Below are 21,529 nucleotides of genomic sequence, written 5' to 3'. Positions count from 1 at the left end.
CTTTCTTCTCTTTTCTGGTGCCTTGTGAAGAAGGTACTTGTTTCTCCTTCACCTTCTGCCATGATTGTAAGCTTCCCGGGGCTTCTCCAACCACGAGGAGCTATAAATCAATTAAACCTCTTTCCTCTGTTAATTACTCAGTCTTGGGTAACATCTTTATAGCAGTGTGAAAATGGACTAACACAGCAGTCAATGGAGTACTCCAGGAAAACATGGTAAAATTAAATATAAGACAAGTGTTAGATACAATTTTAACAGAGCAAAAGGAATTCTTATAAATGTAATAATAGATGTTGGGTAGATTATGCTATAAATGTGTCACCATAGAGTCATGCCTTATTTTATTGTGTTTCACTTTATCTGTGCTTCACAGATAACTGCCTTTTTTAATACAAATTGAAGGTTTGTGGCAACCATGTGTTGAGCAAATCTATTGGTGCCATTTTCTCAACACCATGTGCTTACTTTGTGTCCCTGTGTTACATTTTGGTTATTATTTCAATATTTCAAATTTTTATATTATTATTATATCTGTTATAGTGATCTACGATCTTTGATGTTACTATTATAACTATTTAGGCGCACCATAAACCACGTCCTTATAAGACAATGAACTTTATCAGTAAATGTTGGGTGTGTTCTGACTGCTCAATTGACCAGCCATTCCCCCTTCTCTCTCCCTCATTCCAAGGCTTCTCTATTCTTTGAGATACAACAATATTGAAATTAGGTGAATTAATAATCCTACAATGGCCTCTATGTGTTCAAGTATAAGGAAGAGAGCTATTTATGACAAACCCACAGCCAGTATCATACTGGATGGGCAAAAACTGAAAGCATTCCCTTTGAAACCCAGCACAAGACAAGAATTTCCTCTCTCACCACTCCTATTCAACATAGTATTGGAAGTTCTGGCCAGGGCAATCAGGCAAGAGAAAGAAATAAAGGGTATTCAAATAGAGAGGAAGTCAAATTGTCTCTGTTTGCAGACTACATGATTCTGTATTTAGAAAACCCCATCATCTCAACACAAAAACTCCTTAAGCTGATAAGCAACTTCAGCAAAGTCTCAGGATAAAAATATCAATGTGGAAAAATCACAAGCAGGTCAGGCATGATGGCTCACACCTGTAATCCCACCAGTTTGGGAGGCCGAGGTAGGCAGATCACAAGGTCAGGAGTTCAAGACCAGCCTGACCAACATGGTGAAACCCCACCTCTACTAAAAATACAAAAACTAGCCGGGGGTGGTGGCACACACCTGTAATCCCAGCTACTCGGGAGGCTAAGGCAGGAAAATTGCTTGAATCCCGGAGGCAGCAGATTGCAATGAGCTAAGATCATGCCACTGTACTCCAGCCTGGGCAACAGAGCAAGACTCTGTCTCAAAAAAAAAAAAAAAAAAAAAAAAAAAAAAAAAAAACACACACACACACAAGCATTCCTATACACCAATAATAGACACACAGAGAGACAAATCATTAGTGAACTCCCATTTACAATTGCTACAAAGAGAATAAAATACCTAGGAATACAGCTAACAAGGAACGTGAAGGACCTCTTCAAGGAGAACTATAAACCACTGGTCAAGGCAATAAGAGAGGACACAAATGGAAATACGTTCCATCCTCATGCCTAAGAGGAATCAATATCGTGAAAATGGCCATACTGCCCAAAGTAATTTAGATTCAGTGCTATTCCCATCAAATTACCATTAACTTTCTACACAGAATTGGAAAAAAAAAAAAAAAAAAACTACTTTAAATTTCAAATGGAGTCAAAAAAGAGCCCGTATAGTTAAGACAATCCTAAACAAAAAAAAAACAAAGCTGGAGGCATCATGCTACCTGACTTCAAACTATATTACAAGGCTACAGTAACCAAAAGAGCATGTTGCTGGTTCCAAAGCAGACATATAGACCAAAGGAACAGAACAGAGATCTCAGAAATAACATCACACATCTACAACCATCTGATCTTCGACAAACCTGACAAAAACAAGCAATGCGGAAAGGATTCCCTATTTAATAAATGGTGCTGGGAGAACTGGCCAGCCATATGCAGAAAACTGAAGCTGGACTCCTTACACATCATACAAAATTAACTCAAGTTGAATTAAAGACTTAAATGTAAAACCAAAATCATAAATACCGTAGAAGAAAACCTAGGCAATAACATTCAGGAAACAGACATGGGCAAAGACTTCATGACAAAAACACCAAAAGCAATGGGAACAAAATCCCAAATTGACAAATGGGATCTAATTAAACTAAAGAGCTTTCGCAAAGCAATAGAAAACTATCATCACAATGAACAGGCAACCTACAGAATGGGAGAAAATTTTTACAGTCTACCTATCTGATAAAGGTCTAATATTCAGAATCTACAAGGAACTTAAACAAACTTACAAGAAAACATAACCCCATCAAAAAGTGGGCAAATGTGTGAACAAACACATCTCAAAAGAAGACACTTATGTGAACAAACTTACGAAAAAAAAGCTCAACATCTCTGATCATTCGAGAAATGCAAATCAAAACCACAATGGGATATCATCTCATGACAGTTAGAATGACGATTACTAAAAAGTCAGGAAACAACAGATGGTGGTGAGGATGTGGAGAAATAGGAACACTTTTACACTTGTTGGGAGTGTAAATTAGTTCAACCATTGTGGAAGACAGTGTGGTGATTCCTCAAGGATCTAGAACCAGAAATACCATTTGACCTAGCAATCCCATTACTGTGTATACACCCAAAGGAATATAAATCATTCTATTATGAGGATACATGCACACATATGTTTACTGCAGCACTATTTATAACAGCAAAACTTGGAACAAACCCAAACGCCAATTAATGATAGACTGGATAAAGACAGTGTGGTACATATACACCATGGAATATTATGCATCCATAAAAAAGGATGAGTTCATGTCCTTTGCAGGGACATGGATGAAGCTGGAAACCATCATTCTCAGCAAACTAACACAGGAACAGAAAACAAAACCCTGCATGTTCTCTCTTATAAGTGGGAGTTTAACAATGAGAACACATGGACACAGGGAAGGGAACATCACACACAGGGACCTGTCAGGGGATGGGGGGCAAGCAGAGGGAGAGCATTAGGACAAATACCTAATGCATGCAGGGCTTAAACACAGATGACGGGTTAATAGATTTATCAAACCACCACGGCACATGCATACCTATGTAACAAATCTGCACATTCTGCACATGTATCCGAGAATTTAAAGTAAAATTAAAAAACAAAATTATTTTGAAGAGATATAAAACAGATGCTGACGAGGATGTGGAGAACTAGGAACTCTTTTACACCATTGATGGGAGTATAAATTAGTTCAACCATTCTGGAACACAGTGTGGTGATTCCTCAAGGATCTAGAACCAGAAATACCATTTGACCCAGCAATCCCATTACTGGGGATATACCTAAAGGAATGTAAATCATTCTACTATAAAGACACACGCACACGTATGTTTACTGCAGCACTATTCACAATAGTGAAGACATGGAACCAACCCAAATGCCCATCAATCATAGACTGGATAAAGAAAATGTGGTACATATACACCATGGAATACTATGCAGCCTAAAAAAGAAATGAGATCATGTCCTTTGCAGGGACATGGATGAAGTTGGAAGCCATCATCCTCAGCAAACTAACACAGGAACAGAAAACCAAACACCATACGTTCTCACTCATAAGTGGGAGGTGAACAATTAGAACACATAGACATAAGGAACGGAACATCACACACCGGGGCCCAGGGGAGGGAGAGCATTAGGACACATAGCTAATGAATGCGGGGCTTAAAACCTAGATGATGGGTTGATGGGTGCAGCAAACCACCATGGCATAAATATACCTATGTAACAAACCTACACTTTCTGCACTTGTATCCCAGAATGTAAAGTAAAATAAAACAAAATAAAATAAAATAAATAGAGAACAGAAGAGTAAAGCTGAAAAATACTGTGTCACTTGCCAGGTACTCTCTTTTGATGAGACAAGAGGCGAGGCAAGGTGACTCAAATAAAAAAAGAAAAGAAGTCTCCTGTTCCACTGCTCCCCTGTCTTTTCTACTCATATTTAAGGAAAACTTAATAGAATTTATTCTGTGCTACTAGCTCATGTCTTCTGTTGTCTTAACTTTGAAAGTTTCCCAGGAAGTAAGTATCTGAAATTTGTCATGATGTGACACATATCACACATGTGAAAGCAAGCCTTTATAATCTTTGAACAGGAACTTTTACCTCCATTGGCAAATCCTCCCTTTCATGAACATTTTATCTATTTCTGAGACAAAGTTTCATAGGAAATCCTGGTTAGCATGTAACCTGTCCACATTTCTGTGAAATTACCTAAATTTTAGATTTTAAAAAGATGCAGAAACTTTCTATAATTGTGAGATTTTATGTTATTGACAATATTACAATCTCGGATTTTCTGCTAAATATTTGTGTGAAAATCAAACATTATTTAAATTCTAGTTTCTAAGATTTATTTCTCCCTGTTGGTATTATACGAATCCACTATTAATACGCTGTGAAATGAGACATCTACAGCATCACTAGTAAAAGCCTTTAAGTGGTAATCCTCCTGAATCCTTTCTTCTAATAGCTGAACATTTGCTGTACAAAACCAATGAAATTCACACATGCCACTATGGAGTAGTGCAGCAATTATTACAGCATTTTTCCCCAAAGTACCTTCGGCTTTAGATGATTAGAGAATAGTCTTATGTTTTAAACTTCCTGCCAACAATGTGGCTTTTAGTTGCATTGGATTGAGGACAAATTGTAGTATAATGTATGTTGACAGTTTAATAACATGGGTTAGTATCCTTGGTGTACTTTATGATGTAATACATCCTTATAGGTGTCTCTAGAGAGTTGTGCTATGATTTTCAAGGAACAGAAAATTCAATAAACTAAAACAGCCTGAGTTAGATTTCTGCCTTCTGTATACTTTGGACATTTTCCTAAAAAATAAATAGGTGCTACCCTTCTAAAATATTTTTCTGACATGACTTTTTTGTTTTTCTTCTCAAACTGTAGATTTCGAGGTTGGAATGGTAGAATTCTTATTAAATTATACATTAAAAATATAAAGTCCCTTTCTTTATATAATAAACAGTCTTTTTTCAGGTCTCAGAGGTAACGTTCCTTTTCTATAAAAAGCTGTAATTGTGGTTTTCAAAATCTCATTAAATATTTAGATCTGTTAGAACACAAGTGTTTTCTGTTGAGGTTTAAACACATTCAGACTAATTATTTCTAATGTTTTGACCATTGTACAAATACTTGCAGTATTAAATAGCTAATAGCATAAAATAAAAAAACAAGTCTTATGTGCAGAAATCATAATTACTTCTAGATTTTCTTTCATCCAGATACTTCTGAGTGAAACGAAAATAGCAATACAATGTATTTTTAAGCTATTAAACATTATTATTAAATGAATATGATTCAAGGTACAGATGTTACTTTATATAACCTTGTTTTCTGTGTGTCTGCATTTATATGACCATAAGCACAAGAAAATACTCAAGTTCTCAAGCACACTAAACCCACTATGACCCCAGAATGGACAATTTCCTGGCATTTTAGTAATTTTAAAAGGAGAAAACACACTACAGTATTCTAAAGGAAATACTCTGCCAATACGACTTTGTAAGAAAAAGACTCAGTAACTTTATCATCCACCTGTAAGGTGAAAAAAGAGTTAGAGAAAATGACTAAATGACTATCTTCCAGAACTACTATCCTTCACTCATTCTTCCCTTTTTAAAAAGCTACATAATATAGGAATACAGAAAAGCATAAAAGCAACTTTCCTGTTCTAAAGGTAACATAGTAATTTTTCTCAAATACTCCCTATGTTGCAGGTACTGTGTAAAATATCTTATACCCATTATTTCCTTTACTGCTTCAAGCAACCCCAGGGGTAGGTTCCTTATTATTACTCCATTTTATAAATGAGGAATGAGGACCCAGAAAGGTCATATGTTCACTTAAGATCATATAGCAAATAGATAGTGGAGCTAGGATTCTAACACAGGCATTCAGACTTCAGGACCTGGAACGTAGGGCCTTCCTCACTTAGATTTAGATTTCAAAAACCTACACATGGATGTTGGAATGAAAACTAATATAGGTTAATCTAAAGAATACTAAATAAATTTAGGTTTTGTTCATGGTTTGTTTAGGGACGAAGAAACACATTCATTTGGGAAATCTGTTCTGAAATTCGTTCATTTAAGAGTACCCCACCCAAGATAGAGCGAACTCCTCTGTCCCTAGTAACACATTACTTGTCTTTAGAATCATATGCGATTTAAATCATCTCTTTGTTATTATTGTCACTCCACTGTCCACTTGCAACTCAGAGCCACACTGTCTCTGTGTTCAAAGCAACTGTTTATCAAATCATGCTCCAAGGTTTCGTGAAGGCCCTGAAAGCTGAGAGAGAAGGAACGAAAGATGAAATGGGAGTATTGAATGTGAGTCTCAAACCAGGAGGGAAAAAGGTATTGCCCTTGAATTCTGGCCCACATTGAAGTTTCCGGTTCCAATGTCTTTGTTGTTTTTCTAATTTTTTGGCTGAGAGCTCGTGTGCTTTCCTCCTCCCAGGGGTTCTGCTGAGCAGGCCTGGTTGGAAGAGATCCCAGTCGAGAGCAGAGGTCTGAGGATTATTGAAGTGGTTTTCTTTTTAATCACTTATAAAAACAGAGACAAAGCCAATCACCAGCCATGTGATTTGCTCCAAGTCACTGGGCCTCTAAATTCCCTGAAGAAAGCCAGAGTCAGCTCTTTCCCAACAATGTGGTATTTTGAGCTTCTCTCAATTTGAGAGCCTCAGAGCTCTGGAAAGGGGAGGGACAGAGAGAAAAAAATATACTTTGAACACATGAACCAAGTAGGGACTACAGTGAAACTATCATGCTCAAGCACAGGGGATAAGCCTGTATGTCTCTGCTCCTTTCCAGCATTTTGAAAATTCATTTTCACTTTATTTCCTAGTTGATGAAGCTTAGCACAATCTCTGCTCCTTCCTCTCATCACCCTCCGATTTTTCTTCTATGGGATTTGCAATCAGAGTCCCTTAAAGGATAAATTAGGAACAGAAGATGAAGAGACTAAGATAAATCTGGTTGCATTGGTCCTTACCAAAATTTAATTAACTAGCATTTAAATAAACACTATCCAGACAATTATAGGGAACAGAAAAAAGCTCTGGAAAAGATGGGAGAGATGTCATAACTTGATTGTAATTCTTTCAGATGATCTGTGTTTCCACATCAAGTTCTCACCCCCCAAAAGGAGTACAATAAATCCTGATCATTAACAAAAAGAATTAATTTCATTTTGTTGTATTTTGTAATCTTCAAGACTTTAGTCCAGTTGAAAACATACATTCCCACCCACTTCAGCCAGCCCACCCCCACTTCATAAAAGAAAGCAATCTGTACAACCAAACCAAATGCTTTCCTTTTTTTTTCTCCTCTCAGAAACATCAGCAGACTTAGTCAAGCACAGGCTGAGTGCCAGCCACAGCAAGATTATGCTAACCCCAAGATGTGGGAGTTGGCTGTGTTCCTCTGAGGCTTGCACAGAATGGTATTAAAAGTAATGAACACACAGAGAGACCCTGCAGGGCACGCCATGGTTTGTGTTTATGCCTCATTGGAACACTGCGGGTATTAGCAATTCTTCTAAATCTACATGTGCATGGTGTTTTCTGTTTTTGCACATGTACCGACTCACTTCTCAACATATTTGAACTTCTTTCCATTTTAATTGTCCAATTCCCACACTCTAAATCTATGTCTGCTATCCACCTCTCCCTCCTCCTCCCCAAAACCTGTACTATAACCAATTTGATAGAACTTTTAAGTTCCTTTCTTAATGAGGTCCCTGTCATCTTTGGAGCGGATGATACTTCATGTCATATCCTGAGGTCATGTAGAAAACTTGAGAAGTTTCAAATTCCATTGCATATTTAAATTATGGTTATAATATTTAGAATCCATCCTACATGTTTATTACTTAATGTATAAAATGCAGCTTAATATTATAAATAATAAGTACCTAATAATTTGGTTTAAACACTCATAGTCCTTAAGAACATTGAAGAAATGTTGCACATATAATTTTATGTACAAAAACATATAAGCTAGATATACTAAGATAATTTGAAATTAGAGAGTATCAATATTCCAATATTTACTATTCATTGAGACTTAGGCTTTTTGTTCATTAAGAAAACTGATGCAACCGTCAACTTTGCTTAATAGAGAAAAGAAACAAATTAAAATAGTGCTGCAGTGACCCACTTGGTCTATTTCAATAATTATGTTTTATTTGTACTTCTTATCTGTAGAAGGCCCAGGAATCACATTGTTTTAAATAGTTTGTAAAAAAAAAAAAAAAAAAAAAAAAAAACAAGACAGCAACAACAGGAATGAAATCCCAAAATCAAGAGCACGATGACAACTTTCCTGCTAGGTGACTCAGATCAATTGAGTGGATCTTCTGAATGGAATTGTAATATACACGTGTCTGTGGAAGCTTTGGCTCAAGGCTCAGTAAATTCCAAGTGAAGTAAGATCTTTAGTGGAAGAAAACAAGTCACTAGAAAATTCATGGTCATTACATGGTTAATGTTATGAGTTAACAGTGAGATTACCTCTGATTTAGGCCAGACTATATGGGTATGGTGGTTTCTTTGCATACAGTGGCTATGGACCAAGTAAGGAGCTGATTGAATGACAATTATAAAAGGCATGGCAAAGCCCTAAATATATAATTGGCTGAGTTCCTCCAAGTTAAAAGTGCTAATCTCCAATCCACATCAGCCCTGGCTTGGCTTGTCTTGTTAGGTAAACAAAATGTGTCTTGCCTGTCATTGCCATAAAATATTAATGCACTGGAAGTCTCTAAACCTTGCTAAGCATAAGGCCTATTATCACACTTAAGAGCAAAGCAATCTAATAAATCGCTGGCCGTATAAAAACTAAGTCAGCTGGCAGAGACAGTAATCTCCCCAAGGGATAGTAAGAGCCTCATCTTCAACTACGGCAGCTGCAGTTCCAGAGAAATTATGTTTCTTCTGCTCAGTAACATACATTTGTGCTGAATTCTGTTATTTAAACTCTAATGGAATCATTAGGAATATCCATAGATTCTGAATAATAGAAAATTAACTAAGAAAATCATCTACAATACTGTCATACAATAGAGTATTTTCATTAGGATTGCATTTTAACGTGCTAAATCTAATGTAAAATCAAGGTGCTTATTTCTAATATCTATTTTGGAAGAGCATGAACCCCCAACTCATACATAAATAATCACATATAAACACTGAATACTGAGTAAAAGCAACTTACTCATTGGGCACTGGTATGAAGTCCTTCTGGCAATATGTAAACATAAATGTACTGTTGTTGCTATACACCTTAAATACAGTTATAAAATTGCTGTTAAAGTGCCATTTTACGCTACAACTGACCAATCTCTGAAAATCATAAAATACATACCTTGACTTACCCCACCCACCCATCCACACACACACACACACACACACACACACACTGAAGTACTGAAATCAACATATTTCCCATAATAAAGAAAATATGAGCAAATGATTTTTTTACATATTAAAAAGCAATAAGAAGTACTTTCACATATGTTATTTCATTTAAACCTCATAATATCCCAGTAAGTACAACTTTCATATCCATATCAAAAATAAAGAAATTGCTAACTTGCCCATAGTCAGCCAGTAAGCAAAATGTACTGCCATTCTTGAATCCTGGTCAATTGACTTTGAACACCACACCATTAAGGGTAGCCCAGTTTTTGTTGTTGTTTTGTTTGTTTTCTACTTATAATATCTTACCAGAGATACTGCTTCAAATCCCGCAAAGCATTTAGCACACTAATATGTAATTGCTACCCATGAATGGTAATTTTAGGTTACATGATTAATGAATGATGTGCACCTTTCATATGACATTCAGTAATATTAAAGAAAATGTTGATGATCTACACACATGAAAAATATGAACTAAAAAAGCAGCCCTGCCATATTTAGAACTATTCAATGAAAATATATTTAAATCAGAAGGGAAAAAACACACTTTTTAACGGCTCAGGAATTGTAAGCTTGAAACTTACACAGAGGATAATGTGAGCACCTAACAAATATCCTTTGTATGTATGGGGATGGGGCTTCAGTAAGAAAACACAATCCTCGCTAGCATATTGTTCATGGTGATATCACCCTCAATAAGGCCATGCCATTTTCTGTGTTGAAAATAGCCTTGGCATCAGAGAAGCTGAAGAAAATTGTCATTACAACCAAGTGTGCATTATTTCATCCCTTAGGAAGAACTAAATAATAATGAATCTGAAGCACGCAGATCTTCAGTCGTGTGGAAGTGACTCTGAAAGTTACACATTTTCCTAATTACGCAGATACAATCTACAATAGACGGTGATATCAGCCTCTCTGAATTCCTAACACTTATTTCATTTGTTCAGTCAGCACATATCTGTTGACAACCTACTCCATATGCAGCATAATGTGAGCTGCTAAAGTGACAAGGTGATTAAAATTCAGTGCCTATCCTCAAAGTGTTCACACCTTTGCAAAAAATAAAATTAAATAAAATAATGAACTCAGATATGTTGATAATAGGATGAAGTACTCAGTGACACACAAGATGCAAATATATATATATATATACACATATTTTTTTTTAATTTTCTGAAATCAAATCTAGTGCCAATCAAGCACTGCCCCTTAGAGCTGGGTCCCCATTGCTTGTGCCCCTCATCCTCTGATCTCTCTCTAGGCTTCCAGGGACCAACCAAGCATTTAGTTGCCAGTGTTTTCATGCTCTATCTCCCCCTCAAAATCTAAAACACTACTTGTTCGTGCCACCCTTTCTTCTCCATTGCGAATCATTCTGTCACTGGGACTAGCAGCTCTTTCTTTCTAGCCCTGTGAAAGATCCAATATTTCTCACTAGATCATTTCTTTAATAGTTAAGTGTCACCTATACAGAAGCACTGAATGACTCGTGGAGTCAGATTCCAGAGCCTTAAACTATGAAGAACTTGTTTATTCTGAGGCAAAAAAAAAAAAAAAAAAAAAAAATTAAAAAGTCAGTCCAAAGAAATACAGTACCAGTGTCTCCTTTTCCCAAGGACAAAGCCCATTCTTTTATAGGCAGCAAAAAATAAATAACATCATTGATTTGGTGCATCCTACTTTTAAATTCTTAGTATCTTACTCTATTACACCTATAACACAAGAGCTCAAAGGGGTGCAAATGAATTGCTAAGTCCTTCAACTGTACCATGATTTTTCACAATTCCATTTTCATATTTGTACATGACATTTTCTCTCCTGAAATGAAAAACACTGAATTTTCAAGGATCAGTTCATATGTCACCATTTCTATAAATTAATTCCCAACTTCTCTAAGCAAAGAAACTTCCTACATTCCTTCACTTCTACAGCATTTTAATATCTCTATCATAGTATATTTGAGGTCATATTATAATCGTGTATTTACTTATCTGTCTCTTACTGAGATTATTATCTCTTTGAGGACCAGCACTATTTTCAATTCATAATTGTGTCCCCAGTAGCATTCAGTGTCAGCTTTGGAACACCTAAAATGACATCATGATGGTAAAAAGGGGATAGGTGTTCAGGCAAAAGAAAAAAAAAATAGCCAAAATCAAGACTATAGGTGGACCCAGATCAAGATGAGCCAATCCCAAAGAATACTGGCTAAACGCTAAACATCCAAGCAATTCAATTCAGTGGAAGGAGTCCTCTCAGCAGGAATGACTGGGCAGTGGTGAAACTTTGCATCAGGCTGGTGTAGTATTTAGATACAAGGAATTCTCATAAGTTGAATCTCTATACCAGTCTGTGATATGTAGTGTAGAGGCTGATGAGTAGTCAAAACAGTGAGTGTCCCCGCCAGGTAAACTAGAGACCAGAGCAGGTGAGAATCAAGGAAACAGATCAGCCACACGACCTAAAGAGGTTTTTCCTTTACCTTTCTTTACAATAATATCATCAGTGTTGTAGTACTAGTAAGACAGCCAGGTGGGAGGGAGTCCCTGGAGGAACTTCAACCAGCCCGCCCACTGAGGTGGAGCCTTGGGAAGTTCATGACATTTGTAGCAGGGAGGAGCCTGGCCCCTTCTCTTCCTGTGTGGAAACTGAGATTTGAACTGCTGGGCGGGAGGTCCTCTAGCAGGACTCTGTTCTTGCAAGAGTCCCTGTTTCCCCCTTTTCTTCCTTTTTACCCAATAAAATCCTGTCTTACTCACCATTTAAATTGTCTGTGAGCCTGAATTTTCATGGCTGTGGGACAAAGAACCCTGTTTTTAGCTGAACTAAGGAAAAGTCCTGCAATGCTAATTCATAGGAGTGATCATTACTATTGTATTATCATCAATAGCAGCTATAGTAATAAAGAAAAACATCCCCAAAGCCCTCAAAATACTTTCCTTCATATGCTATTAGGTTACTGCAAAACCACAACTACTTTTGCACCAACCTAATAGTATCCAGAACTAACTAAATAAAATAATGCACTCAAATATGTTGCGTATAAGCATCAATGCACAATAATACATAAGATTTTTTAAAAATTATATTTCTTAAAACAAATCTCATCTGGACTCCAAGACTCCATTTTCCAGTGTTGGTAAAAGGTCACCATCAGTGACATTGGCTCCTCTCTCCCTTGCTTTCTCCAGCCTCAGGAAAAGGGCCGAGTGCCCTCAGCCTTAATGCATGTGTACACTCCTAAGGTCGCATGGTCATTCCTAGATGTTCAATGCTAACTGGACTTTCTTGATTGCCTTATATCAATATTGATACATTCCCTGGGTCTGGGCACATTGTCATACAAGCAAAGTCAACAAAGAAGAAACGAAAATAGCTGTTGGGAAGGCCACCCATAGTATCTACCATAATCAGGTTAAAAAGAGGTTCCCAAAAATACCAAGAAGAGACAAAGTGATGGGAAGAATGAAAGAAATATTATGAAAATATTGAGACTAGAAATGTCAACATAAGTTAATGTATTAATTTCAAAGGGAAAGAATAAATAAATAGGGGGAAAGACACTTTAGAAGAAACAATGACTTAAAATTCTCAAAATTAAAGAAAAATGCAAGAGCTCAGATTAAAAGAATATATAATGGCAAACCGAATAAATTAGAACAAACATACAGTGAGACAAGTTATAGCAAAAATTGAGAACATCAAGTAAGAATAAAAAGTTCTTTAGGTTTCTAGAAAAGAAAATCCAATTACACATAACGGAGTTATAATCAGATTGACACTGAAATTCTCAAGGATTATACTATATTCAGGAAACAATGGAGTTACATTTTCAAAGTGTTGAAAGAAAAGCACATTAAACTAGAGTTCTATATCCAACTAAATGTTTTATTTAACTCTGAGTGTAAAATAAAACTATTTCAGGCATGCAGGGCTTCAAAAACTTTATCGCATAAAAACTTCTTTGACATGTTCTCCAGCAAGTAAAGAATACATCCAGGAGAATGCTGCAAACACATGGGAATTAAGGGTGCATAAATATCTAAGGGAATATTTGTTGTCTAAAAAAGCAATATTCATAGGAAAACAATCTTAAAAAATTAAATGTCCATAATATTTACGAACTAGAATTCTAGTTCACATGAAGAGTTTAACTTACTGAAATATAATTTATAGATATTTATAAGCTTAAAAACTGATTTAAAAACTAATCTTTGGTGTAAATTTTAATAAAGAAGAATCACTTTTTAAATCAGCAGAAGAAAATGTCTATATTCAGTGGATATTAGAACAATACAAAAAGAAAAATTAAAGAAATACTCTTCATAAATCAATTAAAAAAGAATGTAATTCAAACGTAAAAATAACTAAAAATGGAAGTAAATCACAATCTAATAGTAATTTAAAGAAATGGGCCTGGCGCGGTGGCTCAAGCCTGTAATCCCAGCACTTTGGGAGGCCGAGACGGGCGGATCATGAGGTCAGGAGATCGAGACCATCCTGGCTAACACGGTGAAACCCCGTCTCTGCTAAAAAAATACAAAAAACTAGCCGGGCGAGGTGGCTAGTAGTCCCAGCTACTCGAGAGGCTGAGGCAGGAGAATGGCGTAAACCCGGGAGGCGGAGCTTGCAGTGAGCTGAGATCTGGCCACTGCACTCCAGCCTGGGCGACAGAGCACGACTCCGTCTCAAAAAAAAAAAAAAAAAAAAAAAAAAAAAAAAGAGAAATGGAAATGACTGTGATTAATGATCTGATGGATTTTTGAGAGATCTAGAAATATTAAGCAGCAGAACATGTGAAGCTCAAAAATAGAGGGATAGAAAAAAAAGACTACATATAAATATAAACCTAAAACAGCCAGAAACAGACTAAATAATTTAAACTAAAAATGATCATGAGAAAAAAAAATTGAGATATTTTATTTTGGTTATGTGCCAATATCATGAATCCATATCCATATAACAACACAACTGAAAAATGTTATATAACAACAACTGACAGAACTACAGTGAAAATACATAAAACCACAATTATGGTTGGAGATTATTAACTATGAATCACTATGAATAAATCAAGCAGACCCAAAACAGCAAGTGTTATTTTCTATACATTAAAATATAATAAGCTCTAATAAACATTACATCAACAGACACTAGACATTCACTTCAAGCAAAATTATAAAATTTAGAAAAATTAACCTCATACAAGGCTACAAAGAAGGGCTCAAAAAATTCATAAGAACCAATATTATACAGATTTTATTTATAAAGCAATAAAAGTATAAATCAATAATAAAAAGATAGTTAAACAACTAGTATCTATAAGTAAATATTTCTCGATAACCCTTGGATTCAAGAAAGGAAATTTAAAAGAAAAATTAGAGTCTATTTCTTTATTCTTTCCCTATGAAATCAATATATTAACTTACGTTGACATTTCTAGTTTAAATTTTTTTTTTTTTTTTTTTTTTTTTGAGACGGAGTCTCGCTCTGTTGCTCAGGCTGGAGTGCAGTGGCCGGATCTCAGCTCACTGCAAGCTCCGCCTCCCGGGTTTACACCATTCTCCTGCCTCAGCCTCCCGAGTAGCTGGGACTACAGGCGCCCGCCACCACACCCGGCTACTTTTTTTTGTATTTTTAGTAAAGACAGTGTTTCACTGTGTTAGCCAGGATGGTCTTGATCTCCTGACCTCGTGATCCGCCCGCCTCAGCCTCCCAAAGTGCTGGGATTACAGGCGTGAGCCACCGCGCCCGGCCCGCCTCACTATTTTTATAATATCTCTTTCATTCTTCCTACTACTTTATCTCTTCTTCATACTTTTGGGAACCTCTTTTCAACCTGATTGTAGTAGATGCTGTTGGTGGCCTTCCTAACAGCTATTTCCACTTTTGTGCTCTACAGTCTTAGAGCAGAAAAATAGTAGGAGCACTATATTTCAAAATTCAATCACCCATATGACACAAATTAAAAGCTATGTCAGGGCCAGTTGCGGTGGTTCACGCCTGTAATCCCAGCACTTTGGGAGGCTGAGGCAGATGGATCAGTTAAAGCCAGGAGTTCAAGATCAGCCTGGGAAATATGGGGCAACCCCATTTCTACAAAGACATACAAAAGTTATCTGGGTGCCGTGGTGTACACCTGTGGTCCCAGCTACTTGGGAGGCTGAGGTGGGAGGATCACTTGAACCTAGGAGGCAGTTGCAGTGAGCCCAGACCATGCCACTGCACTCCAGCCTGGGCGACTGAGTAAGACCCTGTTTCCCCCTTCCCTTCCCCCTCAAAAAATGTGGACCGATATAACTAACACACAAACAACAAATGAGATCTCACACTTTTTTTAGTGCAAGTACAGTAACTAAAACAAAAGAAACCAGACTTTATTCTGAATTTTTTTTTTGTACTATATACTACAATATAAGGAAAACTGTGATAAAAACAAAAATAAGGGAACCAGGTGGGAAAACACCTGTGCTCAACAACTCATTCAGATGTTTAGGAGTTTAGGACAGGGACAGAAACACAAGCACACTGGTCCTCAAATATAGTCAGCCCCCATCACCTGGAGGTTCTGCGCCGGCGAGTTTGACATTCGCCGCATAGATTCAACCAACTGCAAATCAGAGTATTTTGAAAAAAACAATTAAAAATAACACAAATTTTAAAATGCAAATAACTATTACATAGCATTTATTCATTCCTACTGCATTTCCCCAGCCTATTTTCCTTTCTCATTCTTCTAGACTACCGTGTCTTGGTTTATCCTCTTTTCCAAATTGTAATACTTCCCCTCTCCTTATCCTCAACTTCCTTCCAATGTGAGTGAGGAAGTGGAAAATATCAGGAAATAACTTTTACAGACTCTAAAAATCCCACCTCCCACCTATACCTATCTCTACCCATACCTGCTGCATCCCCTCTTGTCACTGTGGATGAACGCTTTCCCAATTAAAGCCAGTTTCTCCATTTGTGCACTGGATCCCAATCCCTCTGATACTCCAAAATGTCACAAGCTGCTTCTTTATTATCGTGTCTTGCTCTATCTCCTCCTTTGTCATGACTTTTTCACACTCGACTAGATCATTACTATCAGCATAGTCATTCTAAAATCTCTCAACTGCATATTATCCTATAGACTCTATCTCATTTCTCCACTCGCCCACATTAGGACATTGTTCTAGGAATTTACCTCTCTCTTTCACTCTATCTCTCTCTCACACACACTCGCTCACATCATACACATCAGTTTTTCCAATAAGTTTATAAACATGCTATTATTTCTTCCACTGCTAAAAGAAGAAAAACTCATAATCCCACAACAGCTCCAGCTACTGCCCTATTTCATTCCTTCTCCTGGAAGAAAACTCCTAGGAACAGTATTTAAAATAATGTCTCCAATGTCTCCTTTTCCACTTTCCTTAGAATCCTTAGACTTCTGCCTTCCACTACTATTTCACGTTCTTATCCAGTTTACCTATGATCTCTATTTTGCTAAATCCAGTAGTCAGTTCTCGTGCTACTTAACCATATCAGCAGCACTTTAGACATTTATATTTAATAATTTTGACAACTGGAAAGTTTAGGCTTAGTCCTGCCTTAAGTTCTCTTCAGGTCACTGTGTCACACTGACCACCTGTAGGAAACAACCACCTCCCTCCAACGTAGACACATTCACACAAACACCGCCACATGAATCTACACAAGAGTGCATACACACACTCATAAGGGAGATCCTATCTCCCTCATCCTACTTGATTTTTTTATAGCATGCATCACCATTTGACAGACTATTTACTTGTTTGTTTATATTCTGTCTCCCACCACTGGAATGTAAGTTTCACAAAGACAGGGACTTTGTTTTATTCACCATGGAATTCCCAGCACCTACAAGTATTCAAATATAGGAGGTATTCAACAAGTTTTGTTTGAACGAGCAAATAAATAAATAAATAACTGAAACCAATGTTTGAATTTAGCAAATTTCCTGGAAGATAAAAATAGTCATTTAATTTGCAATGACAAATCAAACATGCTAATAAGCTATAATATGAATATTGCATACATGTATTTATTCATTTGTAGTATTTATACCTTACCTGTTCCAAAAAAAAATGATTTGAGGCAGATGATATGTATATAGTATTGCTATTTATACCCTGAGTGCAGAATACGCTGTCACTTATGACGGAGATAAATGCTAATTTCTTTCATAAAATGTAAGAGTAACCCTTAAAAACCTGAGGAGGGGGAACAGGCTAAAAAGCATTTATTTAAGTAATAACTGACCAGAAATTTGTGTAGACAGATAGACTTTTAAAAAATACCTATAGGCAATGTCAAGGTTAGGGTATATTTGAGGTAAGAGAAAGCAAGAAGATTCTTGATTTCAAGAGTGAAAATGTCAAATGAGCCTACACTCTCTTTTTACACACACGCATACACACACACACACACACACACAAAATAGAGACATCTTTTAATTTCTGGTAAGAAAGTAATTTTCACGCTGAGATTGGCTAGAGTCTGGAATAAGTTTTCCGTGGAAGAAGAGAAAGCCTTGAGGCCATTAAAATAAAACCATTCAAAACAGGGGAAAATGTACTACAGAATAAAGAAAAATGCTGCCCTGATCCCCAGAGGCTGCAGCCAAGAACTGAATAGGCCTTTTCAATCTCCAGCCATTATGAGTCTAGGTAACTATTCTGAGAATATATGAAAGGAGTGGTTTTTCTATCCATGTTGAGCTCCTATTAGCCCCTCGAGGAAATAGTGGTTTCGCAGAAAGTGTGAGTTCTCAGTGTTACTGAAATGACCTTGTTTAATTTCCTCATAAAAAAGGAATCTAATAATAGCTACATCTTCTAATATTAACAAAGCTGCAAAAGTTACACAAAGTTAGAATAATTTTCCTTTGCTTGGACAGCAAAATCCTTCAGTGCCCTTGTCTTTCTTTCCCCAATGTGCCACCCCCTTTCTAATCTATATTTGCTCTTTAATATTTGATTTCACATTTTCCAGTCACCCTGATGCAAAGCAGCAGTGTGAGGTTGAAAAATTCAAAAGGGAAAGAGGAGATGGCTGCCACCCCCACCATGAGCAAATCCACTGAACTGTAAATCTACCTTGCATTTAATTACTCAACTAGACGGTGCGATGATAAGGTTTCCAGAGTGTTGTACTATCATGAGTGATTGAGTCTGCTTGCAGTAATAAGCTTTTCTACAGCTAAGCCAAAAGGTTAAAAGTATACATAGAACTTCAAGGCAAGTATTGTTTTAAATAGCTGCAAAGCCAAAAGAACAACAGGACCTTCTTCTGAATGAATGCTTTGGTTTCAAAACCTTCCATTGAAGAAGGGGAGTTTTGTGGAAAGAACTGTGTTCCCTCAAGCAAATTTACAAGTAGTTGGGTCAGTGACAAGGGTGGGAAGCCTGCCCTTTCCTGCCAGCTTATACCACATCCACAACTCATATTTGTATAGTGAAAAGTGAAGATGATTGGACTTGTGAGATGAATCAGCAATTCCCAATTAGAGCAGCAAAATAAGACTGTTTTCTTTCTGAATCATTGTGGCAGGCAAATGGAAAAGTGACAGATAGACTTTGTTCTCCATCAGTGATGGGAGGGGAATTTATGTTGGGAGCCAAATTTCCAAAGTAAGGCATAACAGACTTGCCAGCAAAACTGTTCACACCCCCACAGAGACCACAAAACCCTGCAGCTGTAATTTCAGAAACACACACGTGTATAAATCAAGTAATTGCACACCTAACTATCCACTTGAGCCTGTGTGCTGGGTTTTTTTCCAGGTGCCTGAGGCACTTGTGCTATTTGGCTTTGAAAACAAGGTTTAGTTTAATTGACAGGATATTATCAAATTCAAGCTGACTTGTATGGACAAATCTCAAAATATGAGGGTGGCATACAGAATCAAGAGGCACATATGAATGTTCCATATGTGTGTTATGCAAGGTCCTTGCAGCTGACTGTGAATTCTAAACAACAGGAAGGGACAAAATTAAAATGTCAATTTAGTACTAATTCATGAATGTATTTTTTCAGAGCATCAATGAAGCAGCATCATCTGAAACATCATTGCTATTTACAAAAAGAGAGGATTGATCAAGTATTATTTCATTTTATATAGTAATGTTTTAAAGAGGAATAAGGGAGTGCTTTGGGTCTATTGGCCAGAAGAGCAAGCAGATCCATGTTTTCCTGTTCCAGCTGGCACAAGCCTCCGCAGACAGCCATAGAGCAGACTGCAGGCTGCCCAGGAAAGCAGCACTTACTGCAACATGGAATCACCCTGCAGGCTACACTTGTGATCTAATTCCTCCAGGAGAGATTCAGGTTTGTGGGACTTACTATTAGTCCTATACAAATGCTTTGCAGATTCTAGTAAAGTAAGATTAATGTGGAAGCAGTTTTTCCAAATTCTTTTTTTGCAATTCAACACACTCATTTCTACAACGTTCGCTTTCAGGGGGAAAAAAAAACATAGCATTAATTTCACAAAGATATTTAAATTGCCAACCTCTCATCTACCTCCACCTCCAAGAAGTCTATAGATTTAGGGGTTTTTTAAATATCCACATACATACATATGCACATGCACGCGCACACACACACACACACACACACACACACAAAACATGCAAATTTCTAAAGGCATGATTTCAAAACTCTCTAGCAAACGATAAGATGCTAGAAGTGGGGTGTGGGGTTTCCCATTTTACCTATTCAAACTCTAAAACACATGCTGTTAACACTGCCAACAATGGGGAATTAATTAATGGAGGTTCTAAATGAACTATGAGAAATTCCACCTCACCATTCTCTACATCTGGATCATATTTTACTATTGAAAATGAAGAAATGAAATCAGACGTCCTCTGAAAGTAAAAAAGAAGGTGGTATGGTAACTATAGGTAAAATCAATCTTATTATAAAATGTCCCATAAGGATGATTTTTCTTAAGACGAAGTCAGTAATCAGCCAGAGTAAAGCAAAGAGAAATCTATGCAAGAATTTTCCCCAAAAACATGTGCAAACTCCCATCGGTCTACTTGGGCAAAATTTCCAGACAGTCTTGTTTTCACAAAGTGATTATTGAAGAGACTCATTAATTTGCATATAATATAAGCCAAGAATAGCATTTCTCAATGACAGCAACAAAATTTAACTCTTTTTTAATGGTTTACAGTTTTTATTAAAATTTTAATAAAAGGCCCAGTTTTGAGACTTTTAGAACTGACATGCTCCTTTTGCTTTGTTATAAAGGAGTTATCAAGTATATGTAGTGCTTATGGCCTACTAAAGAACCACTAGGCCATAAAATAATCTGCCTGTAAAAATGGTGAGGGAAGGTAAAATGTACAGTGTATAAACTACAATCTGAGCACTGTATTAAGACCTAGCAGGAGAATATATTGATTTCTTTTTCATTGAACAAACATATTAAATTTCAGATGCGTTAATAAGCTAAAAAGTAAACTTGAATCTAATACAAAGGAAAGAGGGAAGGAAATACAACAAAAAGAATGTCAAACACGTACATTTTAAAACACATACATTTTAAATTATGTCTGTATTTTGTGAGGAGGCATATGGGATTATTATCAGTACACCTTTTTTCAATTCTGCTACTTTCTTAAGGATATCTTTTGATGTCATAAGATTGATTTCTTTTTTTAATCTGATAACATATTTAGCATTTTATACACCATAAAATACCATTTCTGATATTGTAATATAGCTTTCAAGTGGTTCATGGGAGACAGTTTGGAGACAAGATGGTGATAGGTTGGGAATAAGAAGAGAAGACATGGGAGGAAGAGCTCAGTCCTGGGTGAAGACTCATTGCCAGTCCCCACTATCTGTGTGATATAAGGAAAGATTCTCAC

This window comes from Rhinopithecus roxellana, chromosome 3 (genome assembly GCF_007565055.1).
Source record: "Rhinopithecus roxellana isolate Shanxi Qingling chromosome 3, ASM756505v1, whole genome shotgun sequence".
Taxonomy (NCBI): Eukaryota; Metazoa; Chordata; class Mammalia; order Primates; family Cercopithecidae; genus Rhinopithecus; species Rhinopithecus roxellana.
The sequence above is the reverse complement of the archived record's forward strand: the minus strand, read 5'-3'. Positions refer to the sequence as shown.